We start from the raw sequence: 21346 nt of genomic DNA, 5'->3' as shown, positions 1-21346 counted from the left end.
CCTAGGCCGCCAAAGCAGAACATGCAAACTTAACTGCTTCACAACCGGGCCAGCCCCAATTAGTAAGTGTTTTGAGGGCAAGTCTTGGAGGCTGAGGAAATATTCTCTTACTCCATAGTGTTTCACCCACCAATCTGAGCATTCATCTATGGATCTTCAGCAGTTGCTACTGTGTCTGATGGTGACGTTATTTTCTGCTCATTCCTTCTCTATCCTTTGGAATTCTTTTGTAAGGAACATTTATTTCTTCTCCTCATTTTATTTACAAATTTAATCATTTGTGTAGATCAGTATGGATATTTATTTTATTTATGGGGTCATAATCCAATATTAACTATATTTACTGTGTTCTTCAAATTTTTCCAGTTTTGGCCATTTAGAGCTCTTTCAGTCTGACCTGTGTGTCCTTTTGCCATGTACTCATCCTTTATTTATTTATTTCTTTTGAGGAAGATTAGCCCTGAGCTAACATCTGCTGCCAATCCTCCTCTTTTTGCTGAGGAAGACTGGCCCTGAGCTAACATCTGTGCCCATCTTTCTCTACTTTATATGTGGGATGCCTGTCACAGCATGGTGTGCCAACTGGTGCCATGTCTGCACCCGGGATCCATACTGGAGAACCCCAGGCCACCGAAGTGGAACATGCACACTTAACCACTGCGCCACTGGGCCGGCCCCATCCTTTATTGTTTTAGAAAAGCATTTTCTTCATATCTCTACAAGATGGTCCAATTTATCTGAATTTTCCCTGTTGCAGTCCTAAAATCTTCAATTTCTCCAAGGAATCCTAGTTCCTTTTATTGGAGAATGGTATTTAGAAACTCAGATCTGGATGGTAGGTGTGCTGATGGCTACTGGAGTATCACTACTTAAAGGCCCTCTATGCTGACAGAGCTAGAAAATATCTGTGTGTATGTTAAACCACGTATACACACATATCTATAGTTACTCCCGTATCTATCCACAAACATATTAAAATAAACATGAATTCATACTGATACCTCTGACTCCAATTCAGTACTGCAGGTTTTTTTTGGGCCTTCTCTTCTTACTCATTTGTAATTTCGTTCTCCAATGGTGAGAAAACTCACACCAGGTGCTTTTTCTGTGATATCATATCAACTTATCTCAGCTATGCTTTGAGGATTATCTCCCTTTTAGTGATTGGAAAACACTTAATGAGCTTAAGTGATTGTCTGCAGGCACAAAGAAAGTAAATGGGAGAGCCAGTGGATTCAAAGTTACCTGTTAGGCTTACTCGTTGATTTATGGCTAATGCTATACACTTAATGTGATAAAACTGTCTTTGCTCAAAGTATTTTTAGAGCTAGTCTTTTTTTATATATATATAACAACTTTATTGAGATATAACTCACATCCTATAAAATTCACCCATTTAAGCTGTACAATCCCTTGCTTTTTGGTATAATTGAAGAGTTATGCAACCATCAACACTCTCTATTTTAGAACATTTTCATCACCCTCCCTTCAAAAAAACTTTGTTGCCATTAGCACTAACTGCCCATTACTCCTTAACCTCCAAGTCTTGGAAACCACTAGTCTACTTTATGTCTCTATGGATTTGCCACTTTGGGACATTTCAAATAGTAAATGGAATCATACAATATCTGTGTAAATGGAATCATATGTCTTGTGTGATTAGCTTTTTCACTTAGCATAATGTTTTCAAGGTTCATAAGCGTTGTAGCAACAATCAGTACTTAATTTCTTGTTTTTAAAATAGATTTTATTTTTTTAGAACACTTTTGGGTTCACAAAAAAGTTGAACAGAAAGTACAGAGAGTTCTCAAATACCCCTGCTCCCACACATGCACAGCTTCTGCCACTATCAACATCCTGCACCGGATTGGTACATTTGCTACAATCGTTGAAACTACATTGACACATTGTGATCACTCAAGTTCATATTTTACTTGTGGGTTCACTCTTGGTCTTCTACATTCTATGGGTTTGGACAAATGTAAATGACATGTTCCCACTATTATAGTATTATACAGAGTGGTTTCACTGCCCTAAAAATCCTCTGTGCTCTGTCTATTCATCTGTCCTTTCCCCCAACTCCTGGCAACCATTGAGTTTTTTTTTTACTGTCTCCATAGTTTTTCTACCTTTTCCAGAATGTCATATTGTTGGAATCATACAGTATGTAGATTTTTTCAGATTGGCTTCTTTCATTTAGTAATAGTTTATTATAATGAATTGACAATAATTTAATAAATTTTAATAAATTTAATAAAATTGAGTAATTTGAATTTCTTCCATGCATTTTCATGGTTTGATAGCTCATTTGCTTTTTAGCGCTGAATGATATTTTATTGCCTGGATGTACCACAGTTTATTTATTCATTTGCCTGCTGAAGGACATTCTAGTTGCTTCCAAGTTTTAGCAATTAAGAATAAAGTTGCCATAAACATCTTTACGCAGATTTCTGTGTGGATATGGTTTCAACTAACTTTGGGTCAATACCAAGGAGTGTTATTGCTGGATCTTGTGGTAAGAGTATTTTTAGTTTAGTTTGGAAACTGCCAGGCTGTCTTCCCAGGTGGTTGCACCATTTTGCATTCCCCCAGCAATAAAAGAGAGTTCTGTTGCTCCACCAGCGTTTGGTGTTGTCAGTGTTTTCGATTGTGGCCATTCTAACAGGTGTGTATTGGTATATTCGTCCTGTTTTAATGTGCAATTCCCCAATTACATATGATATTGAACATGTTTTTACATGTTTATTTGCCATCTGCATGTCTTCTTTGATGAGGTGTCTATTCAAGTCTTTTGCTCATCTTTTAAATATATATGTATTTTTTATTTGAGTTCATAATAGTTTACATCATTGTGAAATTTTAGTTGTATGTTATTTCTTGTCTGTCACCACCTAAGTGCTGCCCTTCACCCCCTGTGCCCACCCCTCACCCCTCTTCCCCTAGCAGCTACTGAACTGTTTTCTTTGTCCCTGTGTTTGTTTCTTTTCCACATATCAATGAAATCATATGGTGTTTGTCTTTCTCAGTCTGGCTTATTTCGCTTAGCTTAATTCCCTCCAGGTCCATTCATGTTGTTACAAATGGGATGATTTTGTCGTTATTTATGGCTGAGTAGTATTCCATTGTATTTGTATACCACATCTTCTTTATCCAATCATCAGTCAATGGGCACTTGGGTTGCTTCCATGTCTTGGCTATTGTGAACAGTGTTGCAATGAACATAGGGGTACAAATGTTACTTTGGATTATTGATTTCAAGTTGTTTGGGTAGATACCCAGTAGTGGGATAGCTGGGTCTTATGGTAGTTCTATTTTTAGTTTTTTGAGGAATCTCCATACTGTTTTCCACAGTGGCTGCACCAGTTTGCATTCCCACCAGCAGTGGATGAGGGTTCCCTTTTCTCCACACCCTCTCCAACATTTGTTATTTTAAGTCTTAGTGATTATAGCCATTTTAACAGGTGTAAGATGGTATCTTAGTGTAGTTTTGATTTGCGTTTCCCTGATGATTAGTGATGTTGAACATCTTTTTATGTGTTTATTGGCCATCTGTATGTGTTCTTTGGAAAATGTCTGTTCATTTCCTCTGCCCATTTTTTGATCAGGCTGTTTTTTTTTGTTGTTTAGTTGTGTGAGTTCCTTATATTTTATGGAGATTAACCCCTTGTCAGATATATAATTTGCAAATATTTTCTCCCAGTTGGTGGCTTGTCTTTTTGTTTTGATCCCAGTTTCTTTTGCCTTGTGGAAGCTCTTTAGTTTGATGAACTTCCACTTGCTTGTATTTTCTTTTGTTTCCCTTGTTTGAGAAGATCCTTTTCGAAAAGATCCTCCTAAGTTCGATGTCAAAGAGTGTACTACCTATATTATCTTCCAGGAGTTTTATGGTTTCAGGACTTATCTTCAAGTCTTTGATTCATTTTGAGTTTATTTTTGTGTATGGCATGAGATAATGGTCTACCTTCATTCTTTTGCATGTGGCTGTCCAGTTTTCCCAACACCATTTATTGAAGAGACTCTCTTTTCTCCTTTGTATGTTCTTGGCACCTTTGTTGAAGATTAGCTATCTGTATATGTGCGGTTTTATTTCTGGGCTTTCAGTTCTTCTTTTTTTGAGGAAGATTAGCCCTGAGCTAACATCTACCACCAGTCCTCCTCTTTTTGTTGAGGAAGACTGGCTCTGAGCTAAAATCCGTGCCCATCTTCCTCTACTTTATATGTGGGACGCCTACCACTGCATGGCTTGCCAAGTGGTGCCATGTCCGCACCCAGGATCCGAACCCGTGAACCCCCGGCTGCAGAAGTGTAACGTGTGCACTTAATCGCTGCGCCACCAGGCCAGCCCCTGGACTTTCAGTTCTAATCCCTTGATTTGTGTGTCTATTTTTGTGCCAGAACCATGCTGTTTTCATCACTATGGCTTTGTAGTACATTTTGAATTGAGGGACTGTGAGGCCTCCAGCTTTGTTCTTTTTTCTCAGCATTGCTTTAGCAATTTGGGGTCTTTGGTTGCCCTGTATGAATTTTAAGATTCTTTGTTCTATTTCAGTGAAGAACGTCATTGGGATTCTGGCTGGGATTGCACTGAATCTGTAGGTTGCTTTGGGTAGTATGGACATTTTAACTATGTTTATTCTTCCAATCCATGTGCATGGAATGTCTTTCCATCTCTTTATGTCATTATCTATTTCTTTCAATAATGTCATAGTTTTCATTGTATAAGTCCTTCACCTCTTTAGTTAAATTTATTCTTAGGTACTTTATTCTTTTTGTTGCGATTGTAAATGGAATTGTATTCTTGAGTTCTCTTTCTGTAAGTTTGTTATTAGAGTACAGAAATGCAACTCATTTTTGTAAGTTGTTTTTGTACCCTGCAACTGTATTGTAGTTGTTAATTATTTCTAAGTTTTCTGATGGATTCTTTAGGGTTTTCTATATATGAGACCATGTTGTCTGCGAACAGTGAGAGTTTCACTTCTTCACTCCCTATTTGGATTCCTTTTATTCCTTTCTCTTGCCTAGTTGCTGTGGCCAAAACTTCCAGTACTATGTTGAATAAGAGCAGTGATAGTGGGCATCCTTGTCTTGTTCCTGTTCTCAGAGGGATGGCTTTCAGTTTTTCCCCATTGAGTGTGATGTTGGCTGTGGGTTTCTCATATATACCCTTTATTATGTTGAGGTAATTTCCTTCTATCCCCATTTTGTTAAGAGTTTTTATCATAAATGGCATTTGGATCTTGTCAAATGCTTTCTCTACATCTATTGAGATGATCATGTGGTTTTTATTCCTCATTTTGTTAATGTGGTGTATCACGTTAATTGATTTGTGGATGTTGAACCATCCCTGTGTCCCTGGTATGAATCCCACTTGATCATGATGTGTGACCTTTTTGAGGTATTGCTGTATTCAGGCTGCCAATATTTTGTTGAGGATTTTTGCATCTATGTTCACCAGTTATATTGGCCTGTCGTTCACCTTTTTTGTGCTGTCCTTGTCAGGTTTTGGTATCAGATGTTGGCCTCGTAGAATGTGTTAGGAAGCTTTCCATCTTCCCTAATTTTTCGGAATAGTTTGAGAAGGATAGGTGTTAAATCTTCTCAGAAAGTTTGGTAGAATTCCCCAGGGAAGCCATCTGGTCCTGGGCTTTTATTCTTTGGGATGCTTTTGATTACTGTTTCAATCTCTTTACTGCGTGGTTGGTCTATTCAGATTCTTCTTGATTCAGCTTTGGGAGGTTGTCAGAGTCTAAGAATTTATCCATTTCCTCTAGATTTTCCATTTTGTTGGCATATAGTTTTTTGTAGTATTCTCTTATAATTCATTTTATTCCCGTGGTATCCATTTTTATTTCTTCTCTTTCATTTCTAATTTTTCATATCTGAGCTTTCTCTCCTTTTTTCTCTGTAAGTCTGGCTAAGGGTCTGTCAATTTTATTTATCTTCTCAAAGAACCAGCTCTTTGTTTTTTTTTTTCTTTTTTTTATCTGCGTACGTTGCATATTTAATTTTATGATAGATATGCAATATGTATCAAGTTTATTTTTGAAAAACTCTTCTTTTTTTTTTTATTAATGTTATGATAGATTACAACCTTGTGAGATTTCAGTTGTACATTTTTGTTAGTCATGTTGTGGGTACACCACTTCCCCCTCTGTGCCCTCCCCCCACCCCCCTTTTCCCTGGTAACCACCGATCAGATCTCCTTATCAATATGCTAATTTCCACCTATGAGTGGAGTCATATAGAGTTCGTCTTTCTCTGACTGGCTTATTTCGCTTAACATAATACCCTCGAGGTCCATCCACGTTGTTGTGAATGGGCCGATTTTGTCTTTTTTTATGGCTGAGTAGTATTCCATTGTGTATATATACCACATCTTCTTTATCCAATCATCAGTTTCTGGGCATGTAGGCTGGTTCCACGTCTTGGCTATTGTAAATAATGCTGCGATGAACATAGGGGTGCAAGGGACTCTTGGGATTTCTGATATCAGGTTCTTAGGATAGATACCCAGTAATGGGATGGCTGGGTCATAGGGTATTTCTATTTTTAACTTTTTGAGAAATCTCCATACTGTTTTCCATAGTGGCTGTATCAGTTTGCATTCCCACCAACAGTGTATGAGGGTTCCTTTTTCTCCACAACCTCTCCAACGTTGGTCGCTCTTGGTTTTGGATGTTTTTGCCAATCTAACGGGTGTAAGGTGATATCTTAGTGTAGTTTTGATTTGCATTTCCCTGATGATTAGCGATGATGAACATCTTTTCATGTGTCTATTGGCCATATTCATATCTTCTTTTGAGAAATGTCTGTTCATGTCCTCTGCCCATTTTTTGATCGGGTTGTTTGTTTTTTTGTTGTTAAGCAGTGTGAGTTCTTTGTATATTATGGAGATTAACCCTTTGTCGGATAAGTGGCTTGTAAATATTTTTTCCCAATTAGTGAGCTGTTTTTTTGTTTCAATCCTGTTTTCCCTTGCCTTGAAGAAGCTCTTTAGTCTGATGAAGTCCCATTTGTTTATTCTTTCTATTGTTTCCCTCAACTGAGGAGTTACAGTGTCTGAAAAGATTCTTTTGAAACTGATGTCAAAGAGTGTACTGCCTATATTCTCTTCCAAAAGACTTATTGTCTCAGGCCTAATCTTTAGGTCTTTGATCCATTTTGAGTTTATTTTGGTGTGTGGTGAAAAAGAATGGTCAATTTTCAATCTTTTGCATGTAGCTGTTCAGTTTTCCCAGCACCATTTGTTGAAGAGACTTTCTTTTCTCCATTGTAGGCCCTCTGCTCCTTTGTCGAAGATTAGCTGTCCATAGATGTGTGGTTTTATCTCTGGGCTTTCAATTCTGTTCCATTGATCTGTGGACCTGTTTTTGTACCAGTACCATGCTGTTTTGATCACTGTAGCTTTGTAGTATGTTTTGAAATCGGGGATTGTGATTCCGCCGGCTTTGTTTTTCTTGCTCAAGATTGCTTTAGCAATTCGCAGTCTTTTGTTGCCCCATATGAATTTTAGGATTGTTTGTTCAATTTCTGTGAAGAATGTTCTTGGGATTCTGATTGGGATAGCATTGAATCTGTATATTGCTTTAGGTAGTATGGACATTTTAACTATGTTTATTCTTCCAATCCATGTGCATGGAATGTCTTTCCATCTCTTTATGTCATCGTCAATTTCTTTCAAGAAAGTCTTGTAGTTTTCATTGTATAGATCCTTCACTTCCTTGGTTAAGTTTATCCCAAGGTATTTTATTCTTTTCGTTGTGATTGTGAATGGGATTGAGTTCTTGAGTTCTTTTTCTGTTAGTTCATTGTTAGTGTATAGAAATGCTACTGATTTATGCACGTTAATTTTATACCCTGCTACTTTGCTGTAGTTGTTGATTATTTCTAATAGTTTTTCTGTGGATTCTTTGGGGTTTTCTATATATAAGATCATGTCATCTGCAAACAACAAGAGTTTTACTTCTTCGTTACCTATTTGGATTCCTTTTATTTCTTTTTCCTGCCGAATGGCTCTGGCCAGCACCTCCAGTACTATGTTGAATAGGAGTGGTGAAAGTGGGCACCCTTGTCTTGTTCCTGTCCTCAGAGGGATGGGTTTCAGTTTTTGTCCATTGAGTATGATGTTGGCTGTGGGTCTATCATATATGGCCTTTATTATGTTGAGGTACTTTCCTTCTATACCCATTTTACTGAGGGTTTTTATCATAAATGGGAGTTGGATCTTGTCGAATGCTTTCTCTGCATCTATTGAGATGATCATGTGGTTTTTGTTTTTCATTTTGTTGATGTAGTGTATCACATTGATTGACTTGCGGATGTTGAACCATCCCTGTGTCCCTGGTATAAATCCCACTTGATCATGGTGTATAATCTTTTTGATGTATTGCTGTATTCAGTTTGCCAAAATTTTGTTGAGGATTTTTGCATCTATGTTCATCAGTGATATCGGCCTGTAGTTCTCCTTCTTTGTGTTGTCCTTGTCAGGTTTGGGGATCAGAGTGATGTTGGCTTCATAGAATGTGTTAGGGAGTTCTCCATCTTTCTCAATTTTCTGGAACAGTTTGAGGAGAATAGGTATTAAGTCTTCTTTGAATGTTTGGTAGAATTCTCCAGAGAAGCCGTCTGGTCCTGGACTCTTATTTTTGGGGAGGTTTTTGATTACTGTTTCTATTTCCTTACTTGTGATTGGCCTATTCAGATTCTCCATTTCTTCCTGATTCAGTTTGGGGAGATTGTAGGAGTCTAGGAATTTGTCCATTTCTTCCAGGTTGTTCAATTTGTTGGCATATAGTTTTTCATAGTATTCTCTTATGATCTCTTGTATTTCATTGGTATCTGTTGTGATTTCTCCTCTGTCATTCCTAATTTTATTAATTTGCGATTTCTCTCTTCTTTTCTTGGTGAGTCTGGCTAGGGGTTTGTCAATTTTGTTAATTCTTTCGAAGAACCAACTCTTTGTTTCATTGATCCTTTCTATTGTCTTTTTTGTTTCAATATCGTTTATTTCTGCTCTTATTTTTATTATTTCCCTCCTTCTACTGACTCTGGGCTTTGTTTGTTCTTTTTCTAGTTCTGTTAGGTGTCGTTTGAGGTTGCTTATCTGAGCTTTTTCTTGTTTAGTGAGGTGAGCCTGTATTGCGATGAATTTCCCTCTTAGGACTGCTTTTGCTGCATCCTAAATGGTTTGGTATGTCGTGTTCTCATTTTCATTAGTCTCCAGATAAAATTTGATTTCTTCTTTAATTTCTTCAATGATCCATTGTTTGTTGAGAAGCGTGTTGTTTAGTCTCCACATTTTTGCACCTTTCTCTGCTTTTTTCTTGTAGTTGATTTCTAGTTTAATAGCATTGTGATCAGAAAAGATGCTTGATGTTATTTCAACTCTCTTGTATTTATTGATGTTTGCTTTGGTTCCCAAAATATGGTCAATCCTTGAGAATGTTCCATGTGCACTTGAGAAGAATGTGTAACCTGCTGTTTTTGGATGAAGTGTTCTATATATATCTATTAAGTCCATCTGGTCTAATTTTTCATTTAATTCTATTATTTCCTTGTTGATTTTCTGTCTGGATGTTCTGTCCATTGGTGTTAATGGTGTGTTGCGGTCCCCTACTATTATTGTATTGTTGTTGATGTCTTCTTTTAGTTCTATTAAGAGTTGCTTTACAAATTTTGGTGCTCCTGTGTTGGGTGCGTATATATTTATAAGTGTTATGTCTTCTTGGTGGAGAGTCCCTTTTATCATTATATACTGTCCCTCTTTATCTTTCTTTATCTGTTTTGCTTTGAAATCTACCTTGTCTGATATTAGTATAGTGACACCTGCTTTCTTTTGTTCATTATTAGCTTGGAGTATTGTTCTCCATCCCTTCACTCTGAGTCTGTGTTTGTCTTTGGGGCTGAGGTGTGTTTCCTGGAGGCAGCATATTGTTGGATCTTGTTCTTTGATCCATCCTGCCACTCTGTGTCTTTTGATTGGGGAGTTCAATCCATTTACATTTAGAATGATTATTGAGATGTGGGGGCCTACCACTACCATTTTGTGTCTTGTTTTCCGGTTTTCTTCAGTTTCCTTTGTTTCTCGTCCCATGGTTTAATCTGTTCTGATGTAGAGCTGCTACTCTCTGTTGTTGTCCTTCTACTTATCCCCTCTGCTCTTGGTTTTGTAGCCCCTTTCCTTTTTTGGATTTTTCAGGAATGAGGGTTTTCGTGAGGATTTCCTGAAGAGGAGGTTTTGTGGCAATGAACTCCCTTAATTTTTGTTTATCTGGGAAAGTTTTTATTTCTCCATCGTATTTGAAGGATATTTTCGCTGGGTAGAGAATTCTCGGCTGTAGATTTTTGTCCTTCAGATTTTTGAATATATCATTCCATTCTCTTCTAGCCTGTAAAGTTTCTGCTGAGAAATCTGCTGATAGCCTGATGGGGGTTCCTTTGTAGGTTAGTTTCTTTTGCCTGGCTGTCCTTAGTATTTTCTCCTTGTCGTTGACTTTTGCTAGCTTCACTACTATATGCCGTGGAGTTGGTCTTCTTGCATTGATAAAGTTTGGAGATCTATTGGCTTCTGTCACCTGAAGATCCATCTCTCTCACCAGATTTGGGAAGTTCTCAGCCATTATTTCTTTGAATAGGCTTTCTGCCCCTTTCTCCTTCTCTTCTCCCTCTGGTATACCTATAATCCTTACGTTGCATCTCCTAATTGTGTCTGATAATTCTCGGAGAGTTTCTTCATTTTTTTTTTAGTCTTGCTACTCTCTCCTCCTCTGCCTGCAGCAATTCTATATTGCCATCTTCCAAATTGCTAATTCTTTCCTCCATATTATCGGCCCTACTGTTCAGAGCATCTAGATTTTTCTTTATCTCCTCTATTGTGTTCTTCATTTCCAATATTTCTGTTTGGTTCTTCTTTATCGTATCAAACTCTTTTGTGACATAGCTCCTGAACTCATTGAGTTGTCGGTCAGAATTCTCTCTTAACTCATTGAGAATTTTAATGATGGCTGTTTTGAAGTCATCATCATTTAGGTTATATATCTCATTTTCTTTGGGATTGTTTTCTGTGTATTTGTTACTTTCTTTCTGTTCTGGAGATTTAATGTATTTTTTCATATTGCTTGATGTTGTTGATTTGTGCCTCCACATGGAGATAGAGTTTAGTTGCTCCTTTCACTTGTTTCAGCTGCTGTGGTGGGGGAGCAGCTGTTTATACTGCACCAACCAGGAACCCTGTCCGCAGTTGCTAACTGGGCCTGGGCCCCTCCTCGTAGCCACAGTGGCCCTTTGGATTCCCTCCTCTGCCGTGGGGGCCGTCACAGGGGGGCTTCAGGCTGCTGGTGCCTACTGTTGCAGCCCACCTAGATGTGCTCTCTCCTTAGGGTCTGCAACGGTGTTATGGGCTTTTCCAGTGGCCAGGGGTGGGATCACTTATATTTGTCGCTCCGTTGCTGTCGGCACCCACAAAATCTCACTTGTCCTCTATGGGTCGCAGGAGAGCTATTGGCATCTTCTACAGTCTGTGGTTAGTTCACCTAGCTATGCTGCTTTTGCCCTGGGGTCTTCCAGCCTTGTGGCTGGCGGCTGGGTGCCTTCTACTGGTGCTGTGCAGAGGCTTTCCCTAAGGCTGCTGTGAGCCTGTAGGGTTTCCCCCTAGGCTACGAAGCTGGGACTCTGGAACTCACCCCAGCCCCAGTCCTCTCCGAGATCTCTGGCTATCCCTAGTCCCACGGGGCGGGCAACGGCAGCTGGGGGGTCGCCCCGCCCTCTGGGATTCTCTCCGGGCCTCTCCTGGAACCGTGAATGCTGGGCGTGGCCCCTCTGCTAATGGCAGACAGAGAGCTTTGTCTGCTGCCTGGGCGGAACGCCGAGGCTTCCCCTCCGGGTTGCAGAGCTGGCCTTTGAAACTTCCCCCAGCCCCGGTCCTCTCCGAGATCTCCGGCAATCCCTACTCCCACAGGGCGGAAAACGGCAGCTGGGAGACCTCTGTACCCTCAGTGACTCTCTCTGGGACCCTCTGGGCGCCACGAACACCAGGCGGGGTCTCCCCGCCAATGGCGGGGAGAGACTCTCCCCGCGGGCTCAGGTGTGCAACTCCAAAGTTTCCCTCTGCATTTAGGAGTAATTGCAGGGGGTTTAGGTAGGGTTCTGGTCACCTGTTTCCACCGTCGCTCCTCTGTTGTGTGCTCGTTCCTGCCCTAGATGTGTGTAGATCCTCTGGGGGCGTCCGTTGGAAGAAAGCCGCTTGAGGGTACTAGGCTGCTCGGTCGGGGTCGGAGAGTTTTCACCTATTTCCACATCCTCCTGGAGGAAAGTCCGTCCGCCTTCTGATGTTTAGTCGCGTGGGTATCTCAGACGTCCTGAGATGCTGTCTGGATATCCTTTGTCAAGTGATAAGTGTCCAAATAATTGTAGACTCGAAGGGGGAGAGACAAAGAGGACTACTCACGGCGCCATCTTGGATCCCATCTCAGCTCTTTGTTTTATTGATCCTTTCAACAGCATTTATTTCTGCTCTGATTTTTATTATTTCTCTCCTTCTGCTGACTTTGGGCTTTGTTTGTTCTTCTTTTTCTAATTCAATTAGGAGTAGTTTGGGATTGCTCATTTGAGATTTTTCTTGTTTGTTAAGGTGAGCCTGTATTGTGATGAAGTTCTCTCTTAATATGGCTTTTGCTGCATCCCATATGAGTTGGTATGGTATGTTTTCACTTTCATTTGCCTCCAGATATTTTTTGATTTCTCCTTTAATTTCTTCAATGACCCATTGCTTGTTCAATAGCGTGTTGTTTAGTCTCCACATCTTTGTCCCTTTCTCAGCATTTTTATAATTAATTTCTTGCTTTATAGGATTTTTTATAGCATTGTGATCAGAAAAGGGGCTTGTTATTATCTCAATCTTCTAAAATTTATTGAGGCTTGCCTTGTTTCCCAACATATGGTCTATCCTTGAGAATGTTCTATGCACACTTGAGTAGAATGTGTATTCTGCTGTTTTGGGATGCAGTGTTCTCTCTCTCTCTCTCTATATATGTCTATTAAATCCAAGTGCTCTCACTTTTCCTTTAATTCCACTGTTTCCTTGTTGATTTTCTGTCTGGATGATCTATCCATTGATGTGAGTGGAGTGTTGATGTCCCCTACTATTATTGTGTTATTTTTAATATCTTCTTTTAGATTTGTTAATAGTTGCTTTATGTACTTTGATGCTCCTGTGTTGGGTGCATAGATATTTATAAGTGTTATTTCTTCTTGATGGAATGTCAGTTTGGTCATTATATACTGTCCTTCTTTGTCTCTCTTTACCTGTCTTATCTTGAAGTCTACTTTGTCTGATGTAAGTATTGCAACACGTGATTTCTTTTGTTTGCCACTAGCTTGGAGTATCATTCTTCCATGCCTTCACTCTGAGCATGTGTTTATCATCGGAGCTGAGATGTGTTTCCTGGAGGCAGCATATTGTTGGGTCTTGTTCTTTAATCTATCTTGCCACTCTGTCTTTTTATTGTAGAATTCAATCCATTTACATTTAGGGTGATTATTGATATATGAGGGCTGGATGCTGCCATTTTATCACTCTTCTTCCAGTTCTCCTGCATTTCCTGTGTTTCTCATTCTGTGTCTTTTGGTCTACCAATCAAGTTATGTAGTTTTTTAAGTTGTGTTTGTTTGTTTTCTCTTTATTTATTATTCATGTCTCTGTTCTGGTTTTTTGTTTAGTGATTACCATGAGATTTGTATTCAAAATCTTGTGGGTAAGGTTGTCCCTTTTCTGATGGCCTCTTATTTCCTTAGACCAAACCAATTCAATCCCTTTCCTCTTCCCCTCCTAAGTTGTTTTTCTCACATCTTATTCCATCTCGTGTTATGAGTTTGAGGTTAAAATGACAAGATTATCTTTGCTTTTGGTGTTTTCCTTCTCTTTGTCTTTAATGCTATATTTGAGTATTTGCTATTCTGCTCTTATTCTGTCTACCTATTTATCTCCTTACTCTGTGCTTTGTAGCCACTTTCTCTCTTTTTTTTCCAGGTATGAGGGCCTTCTTGAGGATTTCTTATAGGAGGGGTCTCATGGCTATGAAATCCCTTTGCTTATGTTTGTCTGGGAAAGCTTTTATTTCTTCCTTGTATCTGAAGGATATTTTCACTGGGTAGAGTATTCTTGGCTGAAAGTTTTTGACCTTCAAAGATTTGAATATGTTATTCTGGTCTCCTAGCCTGTACGGTTTCTGCAGAGAAATCCACTGAAAGCCTGATTAAGGTTCCTTTGTAGGTTATTTTCTTCTGCTTTTCTGCCCTCATTATTCTTTCTCTGTCATTCACTTTTGCCAGTTTCACTACTATATGCCTTGAAGTAGGTCCCTTTACATTGACATATTTAGGAGATCTAGTAACTTCTTCCACATGAATTTCCATCTCCTTCCCTAGGTTTGAGAAGTTCTCTGCTATTATTTCTTTGAACAAGCTTTCTGCTCCATTCTCATTCTCTTCTCCTTCTTGAATACCTATAATTCTTCTGTTGCATTTCCTAACTGAGTCAGATATTTCTTGGAGACTTTCTTCACTTCTTTTTAGTCTTAGTTTTCTCTCCTCCTCTATCTGGAGCATTTCAACATGTCTATCTTCGATTATGCTGATGCGCTCCTCTATGATGTCTGCTCAAGTGTTCAGGGAATATATAATTTGTTTTATTTCGTCCATTGTGTCTTTCATCTCTAATATTTCTGACTCTTCTTTATAGTTTCAATCTCTTTTGTGAAGTAGCTCCTGAACTCATTCAATTGTTTCTCTACATTCTCTTTTAATGTGTTGACTTTTGTGATGATAGCTATTTTGAATTCTTTGTCATTAGGTTACATATTTCTGTGTCCTCAGCATTGATTTCTGGGTACTTGTCATTTTCTCTCTGGTCTGGAGATCTAATGTAATGTTTGATATTGCTAGGGGGAGTGGTCTGTTTTTTTGCATCCTGGTGATATTTGGTAGCAATTACCACTATTGACACCAGGTGGGGGGTCAAGAGCCACATATTTTGAGCCCTCTGCCTTCTGCAGAGATCCCAGGTACTGGGCTGCTGGGGGCAGGGGCCCTTTCTCCTGCATACTTTCAGTGTTTTCTCCCTCTGCTCTCACTATCTGCTTTCTTGGGGTGTTGGCTTGATAAGGTCACCCCCCATGGAAGCTTTCACCCCAGTAAAGGGCTTCTTTCTAGGCTGCAAGGGCCCTCGGGGATCCTTGATGATCCTGTGAACAAATGGCCCCTCTCCTGTTCCTTCACTCTTGGAGGCCACCTCCAGTTCTGGATCTCAGTCTTTAGGGAAGAGAGTGAAGTTTTCTCTTATTCTGTTCCACCTCCTCTGAAGGGGGCTTCAGCCTCTCCTCCCTCCATTGTATGGCTGTGTGGGTCTCTCTGACATTTTTTGTGTTGTCTTTGGTTGTCCTCTGTTGGAATACGAATGTTCTTTTCATTGTATTTTGGAGGGGAGAGATTACTGGGAAGGCTCTCTCCACCATGATGCTCTGCTCAGTTTTGAATCAGGTTGTTTATTTTCTTATTACTGAGTTTTACAAGTAAATACAAGTTCTTTGTATATTTTGCATAACAGTCCTGTGATGGTTAATGTTATGTGTCAACTTGACTGGCCATGATGTGTCCCAGAGTAAACATTATTTTTGGGTGTGTTTGTGAGGATATTTCTAGATGAAATTAGTGTTTCCATCAATGTACTCAGTAAAGCAGACACTCCTCCCCAATGTGGGTGGGTACCTTCCAACCCATTGAGGACCAGAGTAAAACAAAAGACACAGAAGGGAGGAATTCTCCCCTTTTTTCCTGCCTGACTGCTTGAGCTGTACATCCTATCTCATCTTCTCCTGCTCTTGGGCTGAGATTTACATTACCAGCTCCCTTAGTTTTCCAGTCTTTGGACTCATGCTGAATTATACCACTGGCTTTTCTTGGTCTCCTGCTGGCAGACAGCAGAGTGTAGGACTTTTCAGCCTCCATAAGTGACTGAGCCAGTTCCTCATAATAAACCTCTCTTTATATCCTATTGATTCTATTTCTCCAGAGAATCCTGATTAATACAGTCCTTTATCACATATCTTTGCAAATAATTCTTTCCAATCTATGGCTTGTCTTCTCATTTTCTTGACAGTTCTTTCGCAGAGCAGTTTTTAATTTTAATGAAATCCAGCTTATCAATGATTTCTTTCACAGATTTTGCCTTTGGTGTTGTATCTAAAATGTCATCACCATACCCAAAGTCACCTGTATTTTCTGCTGTGCTGTCTTCAAGGAGTTTTATAGTTTTGCCTTTTATATTCAGGACTATGTTCTGTTTTAGTTAGTTTTTGTGAAGGATGTAAAAGTCTTTGTCTAGATTCATTTTTTTGGCATATTGATGTTTAATTGTCCCAGCACCATTTGTTGAAAAGACTATGTTTCCTCTATTTTGTTGCCTTTGCTTCATTTTCAAAGATTAGTAGACCACATTTATGAGTCTATACTGGGCTCTCTATTCAGATCCATTTATCTATTTGTCTATTCTTTGGCCAATACCATACTGTCTTGCCTACTGTAGCTTTATGGTAAGTCTTGAATTCAGTTAGTTTCAGTCCTCTGACTTCATTATTCTCCTTCAATATTGTGTTGGCTCTTCTTGGTCTTTTGCTTCTCTATATAAACTTTAGAATCAGTTCATTGACATCCACAGTATAACTTGTTGAGATTTTGATTGGGATTGCATTGAATTGCAAATATTGAGTCTTTCTGTCTATGAACATGGACTATCTCTCCATTTATTTAGTTCTTCTTTGATCTCATTCATCAGGACCTTATAGTTTTCCTCAAATATAGATCTTATACATATTTTGCTTGATTTATATCTACATATTTCATTATTTTTTGGTGCTAATATAAATGACATTGTGTTTTTAGTTTCAAATTCTACTTGTTCATTATTGGTATATAGGAAAGCAATTGACTTTTGTACGTTAACCTTCTTTCCTGCAACCTTGCTGTAATTGCTTATTAGTTCCAGGAGGTATTTTTCTCAGTTATTTCAGCTTTTCTACATAGACAATCATTTCATCTGCTAACAAAGACAGTTTTATTTCTTCCTTCCCAATCCATACATCTTTTACTTCCTTTTCTTATCTTGTTGCATCAGCTAGGACGTCCAGCATGATATTGAAAAGGAGTGGTGAGAGAGGATCTCCCCTTGTCTTGCTCCTGATCCTAGTGGGAAAACTTTTAGTTTTTCACCATTAAGTGTGATGTTAGCTATAGGTTTTCTGTAGATGCTGTTTATCAAGTTAAAGAAGTTCCCTTCTATTCCTAGTTTTCTGAGAGTTTTTATCATGAATGGGTATTGGATTTTGTGAAATGCCTTTTCTGCATCTATCAATATGATCATGTGGTTTTCTTCTTTAGCCTGTTGATGTAGTGGATTATATTAATTGATTCTTGAGTGATGAACCAGCCTTGCATACCTGGGATAAATCCCAGTTGGTCATGGCAGATAGTTCTTTTTATACGTTGTTGTATTCAATTTGCTCATATTTTGTTGAGGAGTTTTGCATCTATATTCATGAGAGATAGTGGTGTGTAGTTTTCCTTTTTTTTTAATCTTTTATTTTATTTTATTTTGAGGAAGATTAGCCCTGACTAACATCTGCCAATCCTCCTCTTTTTGCTGAGGAAGACTGGCCCTGAGCTAACATCTGTGCCCTTCTTCCTCTGCTTTTTATATGTGGGTTGTCTGCCACAGCATGGCTTGCCAAGCAGTGCCATGTCTGCACCTGGGATCCGAACTGGTGAACCCTGGGCCGCTGAATTGGAACATTTGAACTTAACCACTGCACCACTGAGCCAGCACCTTGTAGTTTTCTTTTCTAGTAATGTCTTTGTCTGGTTTTGGTATGAGGGAAATGCTGGCCTCATAGAATGAATTAGGAGTTATTTTCTCTGCTTCTATTTTCTGGAAGAGATTTCAGAAAATTAGTATAATTTCTTACTTCAATGTTTGGTAGAATTCCCCAGTGAACCAATAGGTCTGGTGCTTTCTGTTTTAGAAAGGTTATTATTATTGACTCAATTTCTTTAGTAGCTATTGCCTATTCAGATTGCCTATTTCTTTTTGTATGAATTTTGGCAGATTACGTCTTTCAAGAAATTGGTCCATTTCATCCCAGTTATCAAATTTGTAGGCTAGAGTTGTTCATAGTATTCTTTTATTATCTTTTTAATATCCATGAGAGCTATGGTGATGTTCCCGCTTCATTTCTGATAGTAATTTGTGTCCTCTCTCTTTTTTTTCTTATTTAGCCTGGCTGTAGGTGTATTGATTTTATTGATCTTTTCAAAGTTCCAGCTTCTAGTTTCTTTGATTTTCTTTATTAATTTCTTGTTTTAAATTTTAGTGACTTCTGTGCTAATTCTTATTATTTCTTTTCTTCTGTTTACTTTGACTTTATTTTGCTCTTCTTTTCTCGTTTTCTGTGGTGGAAACTTGAAATATTGATTTTAAACCTTTTCTTTTTTTAAATATATGCAGTTGATGCTATAAATTTCCCTCTAAATACTGCTTTCATTGCATCCCACAAATTTTGATGTCATGTTTTCATTTTCATACAGTTTAAAATATTTTTAAATTTCTTTTGAGATTTCTTCTTTGACCCATGTGTTATTTAAAAGTGTGCTGCTTAATATCCATGTATTTTGGGATTTTTCCAGTTATCTTACTGTTATTGACTTTTAGTTTAATTCCACTGGGGTATGACAGCAGAAATTTTATGATTTCTATGTGTTTTATGGCCTAGAATGTGATCTAGCTTGGAGAAATTCCATGTGAGCTATTATACTATTTTGATTACTATAGGTTTGTAGAGAGTTTTGAAATCAGGAATTGTGAGACCTACAAATTTGTTCTTTTTTAAGATTGTTCTGATATTCAGGGTCCCTTGAGATCCCATATCAATGTTAGGATGGGTTTTTCCTGCCTCTGCAAAAAATGCCATTGGGATTTTGGTAGGGATTGCATTGAATCTGTAGATCACTTTGATTAATATTGACATTTAAACAATGTTAAATCTTCCAATCCACAAACACAGGACATCTTTACATTTATTTGTATTTTATATTTTTTTCAGCAGTTTTGTAATTTTCAGTGACAAGTCTTTCACCTGTTTGGTAAATTCCTAAGCATCTTATTCTTTTTGATGCCATTGGAAATGGAATTGTTTTCTTTTTTTTTCTTTTGAGGAAGACTGGTCCTGAGCTAACATCTGTGCCCATCTTCCTCTACTTTATATGTGGGATGCCTGCCACAGCATGGCTTGCCAAGTGGTGCCATGTCCGCAACTGGGATCTGAACTGGTGAACCCCAGGCCACAGAATCAGAATGTGTGAATTTAACTGCTGCACCACCAGGCCGGCCCTGGGATTGTTTTCGGAATTTCTTTTTCCGACTCCTCATTGCTGATGTATACAAATGCAACTGATTTTTTGTTTGTTTGGGTTTTTTTCTTTATTGATGTCAAATAGTTTATAACATTGTGAAATTTCAGTTGTACATTATCATTTGTCAGTCACCATATGTATGTGCCCCTTTACCCCTTATGCCCATCCCCCAACCTCCATCCCCTCTAGCAACCACTAATCTATTCTCTTTTTCCATGTATTCGTTTATCTTCCAGATATGAGTAAAATCATATGGTGTTTGTCTGGCTTATCGCACTTAACATAATACCCTCAAGTTCCATCCATGTTGTTGCAAATGGGATGATTTTGTCTTTTTTTTATGGCCAAGAAGTATTCCATTGTATACATATATATAATCACATCTTCTTTATCCAATCATCTGTCAACGGGCAATTGGGTTGCTTCCAAGTCTTGGCTATTGTGAATAATGCTGCAATGAACATAGGGGTGCATAAGTCTCTTTGAATTGTTGATTTCAAGTTCTTTGGATAAACAACGAGTAGTGGAATAGCTGGGTTGTAAGGTATTATGATTTTTAATTTTTCAGAAATCTCCATACTGTTTTCCATAGTGGCTGTACTAGTTTGCATTTCCACCAGCAGTGTATGAGGGTTCCCTTTTCACCACATCCTCTCCAACGTTTCTTGTTTTTTTGTCTTGGTAATTATAGCCATTCTAACAGGTGTGAGGTGATATCTCATTGTAGTTTTGATTTGCATTTCCCTGATGATTAGTGATGTTGAATATCTTTTCATGTGCCTGTTGGCCATCCATATATCTTTTTCGGAAAAATGTCTGTTCATATCTTCTGCCCATTTTTTGATTGGGTTGTTTATTTTTTGTTGTTGAGTTGTATGAGTTCTTTATGTATTTTGGAGATTAACCCCTTTTTGGATATATGATTTGCAAATATTTCCTCCCAATTGGTGGGTTGTCTTTTCATTTTGTTTCTGGTTTCCTTTGCCTTGCAGAAGCTCTTTAGTCTGATGAAGTCCCATTTGTTTATTTTATCTTTTGTTGCCCTTGCCCAAGTAGATATAGTATTCAAAAAGATCCTTCTAAGACCAATGGCAAAGAGTATACTGCCTATATTTTCTTCTAGGACTTTAATTGTTTCACATATTACCTTCAAGTCTTTAATCCATTTTGAGTTAATTTTTGTGTATGGTGAAAGATAATGGTCTACCTTAATTTTTTTACATGTGGCTGTCCAGTTTTCCCAACACCATTTATTGAAGAGACTTTCCTTTCTCCATTGTATGTTCTTAGCTCCTTTGTTGAAGATTAGCTGTCCATATATGTGTGGTTTTATTTCTGGGCTTTCAATTCTGTTCCAAAATGCAATTGATTTTTGAATGTTGATTTTATATCCTGAAACTTTGCTGAATTTTTTCACTAGCTCTAACATGTTTGTGTGTGTGGGTGTGTGTGTGGTGTGTAATCTTTAGGATTCTACATATAAAAGCATGTCATCTGCAAACACAAATAATTTTACTTCTTTCTTTCCAATTTGGAATCTTTTTTATTTTTCTTTCCCAATTGCTCTAGCTATAACTTCCAATACTATGTAGAATAGAAGTGGTGAAAGGGGGCATCCTTGTATTGTTCCTAATCTTAGTGGAAATGTTTTCAATCTTTCACCACTGAGTGTGACGTTCGTTGTGGGTCTCCTTCATTTTGAAGGATAGTTCTCTTGGACATAGAATTTTTCATTCACTTCTTTTTCTTTTAGCACTTTGAACATGTCCTCCTTATGGCTTTCATGGTTTCTGATGAAAAGTCAGCTGTTAATATTACTGAGCTTCCCTTGTACATAATGAGTCATTTTTATCTGCTGTTTTCAAGATTTTCCTTTGTTTTTTTCCCT

The sequence above is a fragment of the Equus quagga genome, unplaced genomic scaffold, assembly GCF_021613505.1.
Source record: "Equus quagga isolate Etosha38 unplaced genomic scaffold, UCLA_HA_Equagga_1.0 251_RagTag, whole genome shotgun sequence".
NCBI lineage: Eukaryota > Metazoa > Chordata > Mammalia > Perissodactyla > Equidae > Equus > Equus quagga.
This window is presented reverse-complemented; position numbering follows the sequence as displayed.